The sequence below is a fragment of the Amborella trichopoda genome, chromosome 9 (genome assembly GCF_054954075.1).
Source record: "Amborella trichopoda isolate Santa Cruz 75 chromosome 9, AtrichopodaSantaCruz75HAP2 v2.0, whole genome shotgun sequence".
Classification (NCBI taxonomy): Eukaryota; Viridiplantae; Streptophyta; class Magnoliopsida; order Amborellales; family Amborellaceae; genus Amborella; species Amborella trichopoda.
This window is the reverse complement of record NC_142344.1, coordinates 12,316,403-12,327,471: the sequence shown is the minus strand read 5'-3', so window position 1 is coordinate 12,327,471 and position 11,069 is coordinate 12,316,403. Positions and strand designations below refer to the sequence as shown.

Sequence of the window (11,069 nt, the reverse complement as noted above, 5' to 3'; positions counted from 1 at the left end):
GACTATCAGAAATGGATGTTATGATTCAACTCCACAATTTAATTTCTTTGGAATCGGCTAGTATCAGGCCTAGGTTGTATGATGACCACCTCCGCCAGATATGCTTAAGTTAAATTTTGGTAGGAGTTCACAAGGAAATACTGGGGTGGCAGGTATTGGGGGAGTTATTCGTGATTCCAATGGTTTAGTTCTTCTCTCATTTGTAGGTCTAAATGGAGAAATGACAGCTCTTCTACAAGGTTTAAAATGTCTTCATTCTAATTTTTGCGGTAAACCTTGTATTATTGAGGGGGATTCACATAAGGCTATTAAGTGGTGTAAAGAGGGGATAAGGGTTCCTTAGGAACTCAAATCTCTGTGGCTTCAAATCCTCGATTTGGTGCTAGGTGTTCATGTAACTTTTCAACAGGTGTTCATGTAACATTTCAACATGTTTTTAGGGAAGCCAATTGCCTGGCTGATTCTCTTGCCAAAGGGGGTGCAATTTTTTCTTCGCTTTCTATTTATGATGTTTGTAATCCTGTTTGGGTAACCTCCTTTACAATAATATTTATGATCTTCATAAAAAAAAATAACTAAATAAAAAAATAAAATAAAACTATATATATATATATATATATATATATATATATATATAAAGGGGCCCCTAGAAACCATGGTCAAATTGTCCAAATTTTTTACGACAGAAAGGCATTGTCACAAAAGGCTTAATTTCCAAATTTAGGTTCAATGCGATATCAGATGGCCAAGATATAGCCTCTTAAATTTTACTATTATAGAAGGGGTGGCCCCAAATCGGACCTAAGTTGATAAAAGAATCGCGAGAATCAGTGGCTGAACTGGCCAAAACAATTAGGAGAGGGAGGCAATGTGATCAAATGCTTAAGTTTCGAATTTAATATCAATCCAGTGGGCAGTGTCGTTTTCTAATTAATCTTTAGCGGACCATCAAAGGACCACAAAACTTTTACAGAAAAGTTCATTATGTGACCAAGGTGTAGCAATGAAGAACTTTTTGACAGCAAGCAATTTTTCTTCCTCTCAAAAATTTGATTCCATGTGACTAATTCCAAGGCCGAGTGAGCTTAAATTTTGATATGGTGTTCCCCACTCAGCAAACTTTCTATCCATGTCTATATCAACGGGGTTCCTAACGCAGATCATGATTAGTACACAAGAAAAGGTATGGGGTTAAAAGTTGATCCATGTATGGCAATTCCCACGACTTCAATCCCCTTTTAGATTCATATCTGACAATTTGTGAAACATTTTGGGTTCAAGATTTATTGATTTATTCTTCACTCAATCCCCCACACACTCTATGACATTGTTGCAGAGTTCAAAATCGAATTAGAGACTAGATCATAGGCAGAACTTGCCCAAAATGGAGACTTTGAATTTTCTAAAGTCAACAAATAAAATGATCACAACTCTTCAATTTGTTGAGTTTCTGATCCAAATTTTCTCCCCAGTAATGTAAGGATGATTCCTTGCAATTTTGTGGTGATGGATCGTCAAATACAAGTGTGAAATGGGTAGAAGTTTGATGGAATTTGAAAGAAACATGGGAGTTTTCTGAAGTTCGATGCCAAATCCCAAAATTGATCAAAACATCTTAAACCTTAGGCCTGTTTGGGTACATGGATTTTGAGACATAGATTTTTAATATCTTAGATATTGTTAAAATCCACCGTTTGAATTGCTTAATGGCTACTATACTTAAAATTAGGAAAATCAAAATCATGGAAATAAGTCCTACTTTTCCATGATTTCATTTCTACATCAAAACCTGTTTGTTTGCATTTTCAAGGCCTATGGATTTCACTCATTGGCTCCCTCGACCCGAAACATAGGGAGCATTTTCTAGAAATGAAAATTTTAGAAAGAGAAAGTATCTAAACTTTTTAAAGAGGGAAACTATCTTAAAATTTTTAGAGAGATAAAGTATCTCAAATTTTAACTTTTAGAGAGAGAAAGTATGTTAAAATTTTAGAGAGAAAGTACCAATTTTTTTAGAGAAATGATCTATCTCAAAATTTTAGAGAGAGAAACTATCTAAATTTTAGAGAGAGAAACTATCTAAATTTTAGAGAGAGAAACTATCTTAAATTTTAACTTTTAGAGGGAGAAAGTATGTTAAAATTATATAGAAAGAAAGTATGTTAAAATTCTAGAGAGAGAAAGCACTAAAAATTGTTAGAGAGATAAATTATCTCAAAATTTTAGAGAGTGAAATTGTCTCAAATTTTAAGGTTTAGAGAGAAACTATCATATTTTAGGGAGAGAAAGTACATGTAAATTTTTAGAGAGAGAATCTATTTCAAATTTTTTAGAGAGAGAATCTATTTCAAAATTTTTAGAGAGAGAAACAATCTTATATTTTAATTTTTAGAGAGAGAAACTATATCAAATTTTAAAGAGAGTACCTAAAACGTTTTAGAGATGGATACTATCACAAAAAAATTTAGAGAGAGAAATTATTCTTAAAATTGTAGAGAGATAAAGTATTATTAAAATTTTAGAGAGAAACTGCCAAAAAAAGATTTAGAGAGAGAAACTATCTTGAATTTTGAGTTTTAGAAAAAATATCTCGAATTTTGAATTTTAGAGCGATAAAATATATTTAAATTTTAAAGATAGAAATTATATCAAATTTTAGAGAGAGAAACTTCTTAAAAAATTTGGGCGTGTTGATAACAGGAAGAAAAAACATGAATTGAAAATTGGAAGTTACTGAAGAACTGTAAATAAGAAGTTACTTAAGAAGTTAATAGTTTCTGTGTTTGATAACATCCCTAGGAAGTTAAGAAGTTCATAGTTTCTATGTTTGATAACTCCTGGGATATATAGTAAATATCTAATATTTATATTTACATAGATAATAATTTAAATAGAAATATATAATATTTATAACATACTATAATATATGATATATTGTATTTTATATTTATTGTTAATAATAATATATTATTATATATATTATATTATTATATAATATACTACAATATAATATATAATATATTATATATAATATAATATAATATGTAATAAATTATATATAATATAATATATATATATATATATATATATATCATGGACACTTTTTATCAAACACATAACATGAACAGTAATAGGTGAAATTTCTTCTTCCTCTTCTAACTTTATGTTATCAAACACGCCTAGAGATAGACACTATCTAAAAATTTTTGGAGAGAGATACTATCGCAAATTTTATGTTTTAGAGAGAGAAAGTATCTTAAAATTTTAGAGAGACAAACTAGATCAAATTTTTGATAGAGAAAGTAAATGAATTTTTTAGAGAGAGAAACTATCTCAAAAAAATTTAGACCTAGAATCTATTTCAAAATTTAGAGAGAGAAAATATCTCAAATTTTAAACTTTAGAGAGAGAAAATATATTAAATTTTAGAGAGACGCTATACTATTTTAAAATTTTAGAGAGAGACACTATACTATTAAATTTTGATAACATGAAGATACTTTTTTAAAGTTGAGAAGTCCTCGGTACTGTTCAACTTCTGTGTTTGATAAAAAAAAACATCTTCATTTCAAAAGTTTGCATCTTCCCACCTTGCGTTAAAAAAAAGTTACAACCCCAAGGACGGAACTCAAAATAAGAAGTTCGATACTTCCCACCTTTTCGATAACGTAGCCGCAGCACCCCTTCGCCGTCGTTGAGCACTCCTCTCTTTGCAGCACGTCCCTCTGTTCTTCGAAGAAAAGCTCTTCTCATCTTCTTCATCTCTCAGATCCGGCCTAACCAGATCGAGGTAAGCGGTCACTTATCTCATCTTCAAATTCTCGCTTTGCTTAATTTTCATGTGATTTGACTCTCCATTGTTTTTTTCTTGAGAAGAATCTGTACGAAAATTGGTAAAAAAATAAAGTCCTCTACAGTTTAGGGCTTTTTCTGAGGTTTTGGGGATTGAGAGAGAGAGATCATTTTTGAGCTTATGTTTTGTATCCATTACTTGGAATTTGAATTCCCTGCAACATTTGTATTCTATACTCTTGATTTGAGCCTTTGGTCTGATAATGAATCTCTGTTTGATATGATTTATGGCATTTTTTTTTATACTTTTTATCAGTCCCATTTAACCCTTTATAAATTGCACAATTAGAATAAATTTGATTAGAAATATATATGAATGTACGCTTTCTCTCTCTCCCCGGCATTTTGCTTTGCAGATATGCAAAAATTCAGGTGACATGTATTAGTTTTATATGGGGGTTTCTTGTTTCGTAGTTTTGAGTGACTTAATCTTAAAATCTGAAAGTATTATGTATTCCATTTCTCGTCTTGCTTTTGCAATTTTTTTATGTCTCTTGTACAGATCATGTATAAATTATTATGGGAATCATTTTCGACTTCCTCCCATTATGTAGTAGCCTTGTTGGAATGAGCCGGTGTGATAGCTCGAAAACTCGGTTCCGGATTTTCATGTTCTGTTACGTTGAGAAAGCTATCCTTGTTTAGTTGAGTTTTGAAATTCCAAAATCATGCTTATGCTGATTAAAAGAATGAAAAATTAAAGAAGTCTGTTTGTTAAGAGGGATGATGACTAGTAAAATGAACTTCTAGTGTAACATACTTATTTTTTATTCTCAATTTTCTTATTTTTCTTTCAAAACAAAAACCCAAACGTTTGCAAATAGAGAGGCTGAGCCCCTTCGCCAACCAAATAGACCATTAACGTTACAATGCTTTCTAGCGTTAAAATAAGCAAAGTGCCCACTTCCTAATTCTGTGATCAGGTTGCGGAATTGATCAATTTTGTCAAACTAACAACGGCATTAAACTAAATAATGTGAAACTTGTTTCTTGCATAGGGTATAGAAACAGTGATAAATATTGTGGGAGGCCTACTTAAGTCGCTAGTACTTGTAATTAAATATTGTTTTACATTTCATATGAACTTTTATGTTGTGTTCATTCTATTGCATTTTGAATTATGTATGTTTAAACTATTATAGGTTATTATTGAATGAGCTGGTTTTGTACATGGTTTTCTTAATGGATGCATGAACTGCGAATGTTGCTTGATACAGATGCATCAGTGCAGAGTATAAGTAGTGTTTAAGTTATTACAGGTTGTTGTTGAATGTGATGATTTCTTACTGCTTGAAGTTGTCTATAGACTGTTTTAATTTTGAGGTGCAATGAAGTTTAGCATGGAACATTTGCGTGGAAGTTTATCATGGAACATTGTCTATAGACTATTTTAATTTTGGCTGCATATGACATGTTGTTACTGTGGAAGTCAATAGATGGAAATTATGTGTACCTGTTCTTTGCAAAAAAAGGAACATAAAACAAAACGTATTCTATATAATTTACATGACTACTACTGATTTAGGAAACTTCAAGATGATATACACTTTATAAAAATTACATGACTACCACTGATTTTGGAAAACTTCAAGATGATATCTTCCCCCATGATGTTTCTTGCGGTAAGGACTATAGGCCGGTTTGGAAACCAAAATGCTTAGTGGTGGACATATGAAAAATGTAAGTCTTGCTAATAAGATGAAAACCAGTCTCTTATCTAATCCAATACAGATACCTAGTTCTTTTTTAACTTCCGAAGACGTTATCAAACATAGAAACCAGAAACTTCTTAACTTCTCATGAGGTTATTAAACACAGAAACTAGAAACTTCTTAACTGCCCAGAGAGGTTATCAAATACATAAACCAGGAACTTAAGTTCACAGAACTTAAGAACTTCCAATTTGCAGTTCATGAACTTGCTTCCAGTTATCAAACAGGCCCAAAATTTAAGAGAATAACTATATCAAATTTTAGAGAGAGAGTACATATCTTGTTTTAGAAAAAGAAACTTTCACAGAATTTTTAGAGAGAAATTATCTCAAATTTTAGCTTTTAGAAAGAGTAAGTTTTTTAAAATTTGAGAGAAAAACTATAGCATATTTTAGAGAGAGAGAAACTACTTAAAATTGTTTAGAAAGAGAAACTATATCAAAATTATTGAAGAGGGGAACTATCTCAAGTTTAAAGTTTTAAAGTTAGAGTATCTTAAAATTTTAGAAAGGGAAACTATATTAAATTTTAGAGAGAGTTAAGCACCTAAAAATTTTAGAGAGAGAAATTATCTGAAAATTTTTAGATCGACAATTTCAAATTTTAAATTTTGATAGAAAGTATATTAAATTTTAGAAAGAGAAACCATATCAAATTTTAGAGAGAGAAACTATCTAAAAATTGCTATAGATACACTATCCCAAATTTTGAGTTTTAGAGAGAGAAAGTATATAAAAATTTTAGAGAGAGAAATTTTATCAAGTTTTGTTACCAAACAATGGACATGGAAGTGATCGCTAGGAATCCATAAATTTTATATAGTTTATCCAAACAAGAGATTTAAGAAATCCATGACAAAAATCCTTGATATTGAAAATCTATAGATTTCTTTAGATTTTAAATATTTAATATTCCTAGTTTCCTCTTATCCAAATGGGCTCTTATAGTGGTTTATTTGATTGGTAGCAAAATTATCACTCCAACATGCCTTGCAAGATTTTGGAAGAAATTTGAGTACACGTTGAAGAAAAACGTATCAAACAAGTGGGGATTGGGTGGAGGCATGAAAAAGAAATTCTCCAAGGGCAATTTTATGAAATTTCTCAGCTTTTCACCTCACAAATTGGTCATTTTTGGGGTAGGTCGAGCCAACTTTTGATAAACCCACCCATCATTGGCCCTCACTATTGATTATCCACCTATATTCTCAACCCTTTTATATAATAAAAAAGTTTATACAAGGTTACAACTTTAAAATGTAGAATTACCTAAAAAAATACGTCGGAAAAGGTTGTTTCAAGATTGAAAACTTCTTTAATTGGTCATCTCGACATCGAGATGTATGAATATAGAAAAGAAAAAGAAGGTCTTGCAATACATTATCTAGACCGTCCACTTTCAAGATTTTCATATGTTTATAGATCTACTTGATTTTAATCATTTTTTGAGTTTTAAATTTTATAATTAGATATAAAAATAGATTTTGAGATAATCCTAATAATTGTTTTCACCTAAAGTACATGTTATAGTACAATTTGGAGGTACGTCTTAATTGGATTGTTTAAGGTTGCAACCTTATAGAAACCACACCCTTTATATAAACCCATGAGCCATCCATGGTTTAGAGAGAGAAACTTAGAGTGAGAAAATTTGAAACCCATTCTCTCAAAAGCCCATTTCTAATGGATCAAACTCTTGTACTGGAATGTGCATTGTACTCGGCATTGCGGCTCACCCTCTTCTCGCATATATCGAAACACCACCCCCCCCCCCCCCGCCTCCCTCCCCCGCGAAAAAAAAAAAAAAAAAAAAAAAAAATTAATTACCCTCAACCCCTGATTCTAAGTACTTTTGCACTTCAATAAAATCGAAGTTGTTCTTTTTTGTGTGCTTTCACTGGTTTATTTGCCTTTGAATTGGAGTAACACAACTATTGCACATAGGTATGCAAACAGGGGCACATAAATCTCTAGCGACTCTACGGGAGAGGTCTCCTTCTCCATAGGTTTGATCCACTTGCAATTTATTTTTGAGTTCAATTTCTTGTTGTTTTTGCCACGGTTCTAAAAAGCAGTGCTAGGCAGCCCAAGGGGGCATGGGCGAGCAAACTAGTGGCCCATCCCCAGGCAGCTCGCCTAGGGCTTGCACCCCGCCCAGGGGCGAAAATGAACCTCATTGATGGGCATGTTTGGCTTTGCTTTTGTTTGTTTTATTTTTTCGTTTTTTTTAAAGCTAATTATGTAAATAAAGGGATTTAGGTTCATATCCAACGTAGACCCATTTGAACTGTTTTAGAGAGATATAAATATTTAAAAAAAAAATAGTTTTTTGTGATTTTTATAGGATAGAAGAGTTTATCAGAGTTATAATAAATCAATCTAAAAATAACCCATTGAGATCATATTTAATTTTAGATAATTTTTTTTAGGATTATTAGAGGGTTTTTAGAAGATTTTGAGAGTGGAAAACGTATAAAAGGTAGAAGTTTTTTAGAATTATTAGAGGGTTTTTAGTGAAAAATTTTGTTTTTTAGATTGCTTGTATTATTTTAAGATGTCTTCTTTGAGATCTAATAGAAGTAGAAATCTGAGTTGGAAATATGGTTATTTACCAAATCTTTTGGATAAAAATTGTACAAGATGCAATTATTGAGAAGGATATGAAAGTGGTATAAACCGGTTTAAGAAACATCTTGCCGGTATCAAGTGGGATGTTGTTCAGTGTAAAAAAGTTATTGGTGCTAGTAAATGGGAGATAAAAAATGATATGAATATTGTAAAAAATAAAAAAGATGAAATAGAGGCATCCATAAAAGAGCTGAGGTCTAGAGGACCGTGTCAATTATGATGATGATGATGATGATGATAGTGATAAAGAGAGGTGTGAAGAGGTGCAGCAGCTTGCTATATCCCAGACTAAAGGGAAAAGAAAGGGAGTTGTAATTGGTTATGGGGGTGGAGAGGCTAAGAGGCATCTCGGGTTAGGAGGCCTATGGAATGGTTTTTGCCCTAGCCTGACCTTGAGGTTGCACAGGTGAGAAAATAAAGAAGCAAACAACTATTGATAATAGAATCAAGAAGGAAGAGAGAGAGAGAGAGAGAGAGAGAGAGAAAACTGCACAATACACTGCTACATCCTTTTTATGAGGTAGGCACTCATTTCAATACTAGTATGCCTAAGCAGCTTCTATACTTTGGTAGAGGCAATTGGCTAATTGGGACCTGGATTGAAGTCCCCAACCCCATATGAGCTTTCAGAGCTTCTTTTAGAAAAAGAGGTGAATGTCATGAGAGATTGTGGAGTCACAGAAGGATGCATAAGCTCAATATAGGGTTTTTGTTATGTGTAATACTTGGAGTGATAAGAAGAGTTGAAGTCAAATAAATTTATTGCTGAATTATCCTTTAGGGATTATTTTTTCGAGGTATGTTGATGCATCTGATGATAGCCATGATGTCCATTACATATTTAAAGTGATGGAGAAGAGCATCAAGAAGGTTGGAGAGTAGCATGTTATACAGGTTGTCATAGATAATACTGCTCATTATATTGCTGCTGCTAATTTGTTGTACATAGCTTATCCTAATATCTTTTGGATACCATGTGCAATACACTGTATAGACCTCATGCTTAATGGACTTGGTGGTTTGAGTGATATTTCAGGTGCAATTAAAAGTGCTAAGTAAGTTACGGCTTTCACTTATAGCCACACCCTCACTCTCAGCATGATACACAGATATATAAGGAAGAAAGAGATACTAAGACTTGAATGATTGGAGAGCATGTAAGTGGCCTAGGGATCAGAAATAGACGAAAGTGAGAGATATTACCATTTCTAAAGCTTTTTAGTGAGGCGTGAAGAGCATTCTTAAGTTACTTTTTCCTTTTGTCAAAGTCCTTTGCATGGATAGTGACAAGCCCTCCATAGGCTACATATATGAGGCAATGGAGAGATGCAAGAGCGAGATCACCCGTAATTTAGATGATGATGAGAGCCGCTATAAGTCAGTTTAGGAGATTACTGATAAGAAGTGGATAGGCACCAACATTGATCATTTGATGCAGCTGGCTATTTTTTAAACCTAGTTTTTTAATATACTGATAATGAAATACATACAAATGACACAATTATGACTGGGTTTAATAAATGTCTAGTTGTGCTAGTCCCTAATCAGAATGTCCAAGATATTATGTATTGATGAGCCAGTAAGTTACAAGTACTCATTGAAGTCGTTTGGGAGGCCAATGGCGGTGAGGCAAATGATCAAAATCGATCTAGGTAATAATATTCTTAAGTTCCTAAAGTTCGAGTTTCATATTTGTTGTTAGTTTTTTATATTTTATAGATAATTGTAATTCATAAGCAATTTGCAGCTAATTGGTAGAGCCAACACTAAATATACAAAAGTTGGCCATTCGGATCTTGAGCTTAACCATTACCTCGTTCGACTGTGAGCGGAATTGAATTACTTTTGAGATGGTAATTTAGTTTACTTTATTAGTTTCAATTTACTAATTTGTACTAGTACTTTAATAGTTACTAGTTAGTAATTAATGATTACTATGTCAATTGTAAATTTGTAGTACTATTTTAATTAGTTTCATTTGATTTTATTAGATTCATATAAATAAAAGAAACATGCTTGAATCAAAGAGGATCAATGACCTAGTTTATGTGAAGTATAATCGATATTTGAAGGAGAGGTTTGCTAATAGAGATATAAGAGACCCCATCAGATAAAACATATAGATAATGCTATGGAGTGGTTGGTTGATGATAATGAGGTCGATGTGTATAAAGAATTGACATAATATATGCTCATGGAGGCCTCAAGGATTGCAACTGACCCTCCTAAGGGTACTAGGTCTTTTCGTAAAGTATGAGGCTTGAGGAGGAACCAGACGCAGATTCAAAAGAGACAGAGACGGACGACCATTACGTTGATAAGGGAGATTATTCTGATGATGATAGGCTCGACTCCGATTCATATGATGGTGCTGCTCCTGCTTTTTCTTATTATTATGAGGAATGACTGAAAACTCTTTTGAATCTTCAAGTCTATATTTCTTTTATTTTTCTTTTACGCCTCTTGGTTTTGTGTATGTAAGTTGTAAACTTAGAACTATATATAGACTATGGATATGGACATATGGAGTATGGAGGAATGTATGGGGAGTTGTGAACTATGGACATATGATATGTCCTAACTCCTATGTATTATTTCTTTCCTTGTCTTGATGGTGAATCAATGTCTTGCCATCTTGGATTATATTTTCCTCTTTTTATTGTGTGTGTGGACTATGGAGTACATGGAGTTTGGATTATGGTATGGACTATGAAGTATGGTCTAATATTCTAATGTCTAATAGTTTGAAGTTTGAACTTTGATTTTTGAATTTGAAATGTATGGAATTATGGACAAATGGACTAGGGATGGACTATCTATTATGCATTAATAATGTGCTATGTGTCTCAATATGAATTTCTTAATTTTTTACACAAAA

General features: G+C 32.4%; 1 long non-coding RNA gene across 1 annotated transcript; it reads left to right on the top strand.

The window, feature by feature from the left end:
- The first annotated feature begins 1,061 nt into the window (after positions 1–1,061).
- LOC148780388 (uncharacterized) lies at positions 1,062–10,530 on the top strand. The gene is made up of 3 exons (XR_016040604.1): positions 1,062–1,183; positions 3,717–3,790; positions 10,430–10,530. It is a non-coding gene; the product is annotated as an uncharacterized LOC148780388 (long non-coding RNA).
- Positions 10,531–11,069: the final 539 nt, after the last annotated feature.